Raw genomic sequence first — 5,776 nt, 5'->3', positions numbered from 1 at the left:
AGTCTATATAATGTCTTTAAATCAGTTTTCCATTTTTAAATTTGTTTCTTTTGCCAAATTTATTTTTTTAATTTTAGTACAAATATGTTTTATTTCAGAATACAAATGGTGTCATTTTATATCTGTTTAATTATTTTAATTGCCTTTTAGTTTTCCTTGTATATTTAATTCTTCCATTTATATTTTGAAATATATTTAAATAGAAGAGCACATTTATTTTTATATTTATCTGATATAGTCTAGTCACTACTGCGGAGACAGTAGTTCTAGGATTGATCAGTCTCCCCTTTCACTTGCATCTTCTCTATGATTATAACATTTTGCTTTTTTGTGCTTTCTTTGTGAAAAGTAATGTGCAAAAGACAAAATCAGAATGGAAATGGGGGAAGAACGCAAGTGCAGAGAAGGTAGATCTCAGGAAGAAAGCGGCTTAAATAGCAGAAATAGAAATTCTTATTCAACCCCTGCTGGAGGTTACACCTAAGCTGTTACAGTTAAGAACTGCTGCCTATCACAGGTTGATTTCTTGTGGAATGCATTTTGACAAATTTAGAACAATTAATGTGATGAAAGAAAGAGGAATTTTTAGAGCTAGCATGCTGGAATAGCTATGTTAATCTCTCATTTATCTTTAGGTTTAGAAAAATTAAGTATTATGAATATCAAAAATATGAAGTTGTAGCTGAAGTATATACAGTGAGAAGGAGCATAATATTTGTATAAAAGCCCTCAACACGGACCTTGAGGAATGAAAAAAATAACCTAACATTTCAAAATGAGTAAAACACAAGTAAAAAGACCTGATATTTCAGACAGGGATGGAAGCAACATAGAATGTATCTTTCCTGCTCCCCTCACACACCAAAACAAAAACAAAAACAAAAACAAAAACAAAAACGTTAATTTTTTCAAACACTTTGACATAACTTTTAATTTGCAGCTGCACCACAGGAAGTCACCCAGCAAAATCTAAACTCAGAATATTTAAGCCTCTCAAGTAAAACAGATTACAAAGAGGCTAAAAAAGTGTTAAGAAAGAAAAAGACACGGAGAAGGAAACAAAAATGAGAAAATGCAGACTAAAGAAACTCCAGACATTCATCAACCAACCAATGAAAATAACAGAATGTGTTTGGAAGTTGATTCAAACACACCGTAATCAATATTTGTGTGATTGCAACTGGAAATTAGAATATTTACTGGATATTGGATATTAAGCAATTATTTACAGTATAATAAAAATAGCACATCTCTTTTGGGGTCATGCTAAAATTTTATCTGGCTCATTCCACTCTAATATTGGAGGGGCAGTTAAAGGATGATATTGACACAGAAAACTTTTTTTATGTGCTGGTAATTTTTAAAACTGTTTATGACTATGTTAGAAATACTTTAAAAATAAAACAAATCATAAAAGCAAACAACACAAATAAAGTAAAGAGAAAAGGCAGTTTATTGATTTTGAATGAGTACAACATTGATTTCCTCCCATATGCTTAATGATTTTAAAGGATGAAAGTCTGGCATTTAAAAGTATATTTTAAAACTATTGATTCTGTTTTGCTTTGTTTTCCCCTTCATTTGTGTTCAAAGATATGAATTCATCACCTTCTATTGGGAAAGTGATGTGATGTTAAGAATGTCAGTTATAAAAATAAATTATTCAAATAATGACTCTGAATCTTTTCTGTTTTACTTGGTGTCTTCCATGTTAGAGAAAGAGCCTTAGACTCAGAATCTGGAATCATCGTTTATTTTCTTGGTATATGAGTGGTTGAAGTCATTTAACATCTCTGAATCTTTTACCTCATCTATAAAATAGGGATGAAAATACTTGCTTTCTTCATCTTACAAATATGGTTAATATAATGTTTTTGCTTTGTGATGGATAATTAATATCAAGATATAATTATGTCTAATATAAGAATTAGACATGTGCTACAAACAGTATAGTTCCAGGGGATAAATGGAACAGTTAGAACCTGCAAATAACTAAAATTAGACTGGATAATTGACTGGAAAAAGTTATAAAGAGAGTAGAAAGCAAAGGAGTTACAGAGTTCATTTCAAACTGACAAGTTTCTAACTTTTCAAATAGAATTAATATTGAAGGACATGAAACTCATTAATACAGCTAAAAATAACAAGTAAAATAGAATATAAATATAAATAATATAATGCAAAATATTTAATATTAATCTAATATTTACTTAATATTAATACAGTTTAGGTTCAGAATTAATGTTAAAATTACTATTCAAACTGATATAATTTTGATAATTTTGAACAAATTATGTTGTTACAATCTGTCATAGTGTTTACCACAGTACTTCATTATAATTGTGTCAGTAAAACACAGACCTATGTTTTCAGTCAGATTATAGTACATATAATATAATCATCAACCCTACAAATTATTCAGTAGAACAAACAAAATATCCAACATATGATCTCTTCAGAATTTCATAAATTTTACTTTATTATTTTTGTTTCACCTATATATATTTGCTTTAATGTTTTAATATTCAGAATTAGAGATAATCCATAAATCTAAAATAACTAAATTTATATATTTAAGCAGTATTTAAAATAAAAATTATAATGCCATGATAATATTTAAATGAAATAATCAGGTTAAAATATGAAGTTGAAAAATCTGAATATAAGGCATTTTCAGAAAGGAGTTCTTTAAAAATAAGGAGTAGGTGAGAATTATCATAAAAGAAGACTGTAAAAGTCTCATAATCATCACATTTTAAAACCTAAAATGAAGATAGTATTGCCATTCATTCCCTTAAACAAAATAAAAATAAATACAACTTCCACTTTTCTATAGAAAATTGGGAGGTTTTGTAATTTAGATCTGAATGTATAAAATTACAGAAAATCAAATGTTTATCAAAGGTTTTCTGACTAAGATATGTGGGTTTTTTTTTTTTTTTTTGCTTACATATTCATTGACTTCTGTAATCTTAATTACCTTTATAATTTATCAATGTGGGGATTTCACACTATTTCTTATTCATAGTTACTTAGACAAGATAACTTTTCCTATTTGAGAAATAAGTTGCCAACATATAGTAAACTCTTTCTTTTGATTTGACTTTCTTTTCCTACCAATGATAAAATAAAATTTTAAAAAGAAAGATGTATTTCTTAAACAAAAGTGGTTCAGTTTGTCATTAAATGTAAAAAAAAAAAAAAAAAAAAAAGTTTGATTTAATCATTGGACAGGTAATGTTACCTTCATGAGTTTCTTTTCCTCTGCTGGAAGGTGGAAGCGACTCTGAAACGTGAGTTCTGGAGGAAGCTAGAAAGCTATTTTGTCTGAATAAAACATCTGTGAGCATATTTGGCAGCTCATGTTTAGGAAAACCTTATTTTCTTTGATTATTTTTCGATAGTTCACAATTCTACCCGTGAAGTAATCTCCACTCTCTAGTTCCAATGACAGATACAAGCTTTGTTACACATATTTGTCCTAGTGTACTCAAGCCTACAATTAAAAAGTGGAATTGAAGAATACATCAGAGGAGAAATTACAACCAACACTCATTTTCTAGCAGGTAGACGCAAAACATGACTACATTTCAGATTTCCTAAAATCCTATCCTAAATTAGAATGTTTTTAAATGTCAAAGGTTCACTCAACTGTTTTCCCAATTACACCATTTTTGATACACCTTCACTAATACTCTTTAATTAGATATGAAGAATTCTTTGAAGATCAGCAATAAAGCATTAAAGGAAGAAAAAAACTTTTGAAGTTTTGCACATATCTTTCATCTTATCTAGTATTCTCATTGCTAGGTCTATGCTTCTGAATACAAGAAAATGTTTTTGTTCATTAGCAAGTTGTCCTTTAATAATACTAATGATTCTGCTTTGGAACTAATAGGAAATCCTGAATATATAAACTTATTGGCAGTAAAAATTAGCAATATTCATGCTAACATCAAAGTAATGGTATTTAATATATTAATTAAGCAAATTGTAAACAAACTGGCATTCTAATTATTACTTCGTCAAGGTAATTTTGTAAAGTAAGAACAACTCAACTTCATGTGTATTTAACAACATTAAGTAAGGTAACTTTTACATGTAAGTAATTTTTTCAATAATATGAATATAGCTAGGTCTATCTACATTTATATACAATTATGGAGAGATATAGATAGAAACATCACTTTTTCAATCAGTGAGAATATTTAAACGGTTAAATGTAGAAAATAATTACTCAAAATAAAGATTTAAGAATTTACTAATTAACAAATTTTAATTAAACCAAGCATAATTTATTTAGTGTCAGGCGTTGCTTAGAGCATAAAAGAACAAATAAATATTAATATGTAGCTTGAAAATAAAATGTTTCATTGCTAAAAAGGATAGAGAGAAAATATCCCTGCACAGTATTTGTAGTTAACAATTAAAATAGATAATAAAAAAAATAGATGCATAGACACATATGTAGAGAGATTGGTGAGTATCTAGAGATGTAAATGTAGATATTTATAGAAATACAGATAAATAAAAATATAATAAGTATGTAATAGAAAGAGAGTTACATAGCTAGTCACACACATACAGATTCTTACATCCTATAAGGATCCTATACCACTATTTTAAACAGCTTTGTTGAGATATACATTTACATTTTAATTTCATATACAGAAATTTATATACTGTACAATTTCTGTATCTAAAGTATAAATCAGTGGTTGGCAGTATACTAATACATATGTGAAATTACTCCAATAATCAATTTTAAAACATTTCCGTCATTCAAAATCAAACAAAAAAACCATGTAACATTTAGCTATCACCCCCTTTAAAACACTTCTTCCTAGATCGAAGCATTAATCTACTTTCTCTATATATAGATTTCCCAATTACAGACTTTTATAAGAGTGGAATCACACAGTATGGAAAACTTCCATTACTAGCTTATTTCACCTAGTGTAATGTTTTCAAGGTTCATCCATGTTATAGTATGTATCAGCACTTTATTCTTTTTTATGATTGAGTTATATTTCATTAAATGTATACATCACATTTTGTTTATCTATTTCTCTGCTGACAGGCATTTGGATTTGCTTCCAATTTAAAAAACTTGTGGATATATAGTAGCTGTGTTTATTTCTATATTGAAAATGAGTGGTTTATAGTATATATATACACATATATATATACATATATATGTATATATATATATATATATATATATATATATATATATGGGGTATATGAGATACTTTGATATAGGCATACAATGCATAATGATTGCATCATGAAAAATTGGGTATCCATCTCCTCAAGCATTTATTCTTTGTGTTACAAACAATCCAATTATACTTTTAGTTATTTTTAAATGTACAATAAAAATATAGAATCCTCCATGAATTTCCTGTCATTCTTGCACAGAGGCTATACTAATCTTCCTGTATCATTACAATTTTAGTATACATGTTATCAAAGTGAGCAATTTTCACATTTTTGCTATTATGGGTAATGCTGTCATAAAATTTGCATGCAAGATTCTGTATATGTAAATATGTGCTTTTTCTCAAGTATACATCCAGAAGTAAAATTGATGGTTTATAATGGAACTCCATACTTAATAATATTAAAATTTAAAGCTAAACTGTTTTCTAAAGCGTCTGTATTATTTTCAAAGTCCTTTTAGCAGAATAGGAGTGTTTTCATTTTTCCACCTTACTGCCAACACTTGTTGTTAACTTACTTTTTGATTCTAGTAATCCTCATGAATATGAAGCAG

The 5,776-nt window shown here is 27.8% G+C and overlaps 1 non-coding gene across 1 annotated transcript; it reads right to left on the bottom strand.

Annotated features, from left to right (window-relative positions):
- Positions 1–5,377: 5,377 nt before the first annotated feature.
- On the bottom strand, positions 5,378–5,482 carry LOC120365696 (U6 spliceosomal RNA). The gene has a single exon (XR_005580577.1). It is a non-coding gene; the product is annotated as a U6 spliceosomal RNA (small nuclear RNA).
- Between the last annotated feature and the right edge of the window lie 294 nt (positions 5,483–5,776).

Source organism: Saimiri boliviensis, chromosome 1 (assembly GCF_048565385.1).
Source record: "Saimiri boliviensis isolate mSaiBol1 chromosome 1, mSaiBol1.pri, whole genome shotgun sequence".
Taxonomy (NCBI): Eukaryota; Metazoa; Chordata; class Mammalia; order Primates; family Cebidae; genus Saimiri; species Saimiri boliviensis.
The sequence above is the reverse complement of the archived record's forward strand: the minus strand, read 5'-3'. Positions and strand labels throughout refer to the sequence as shown.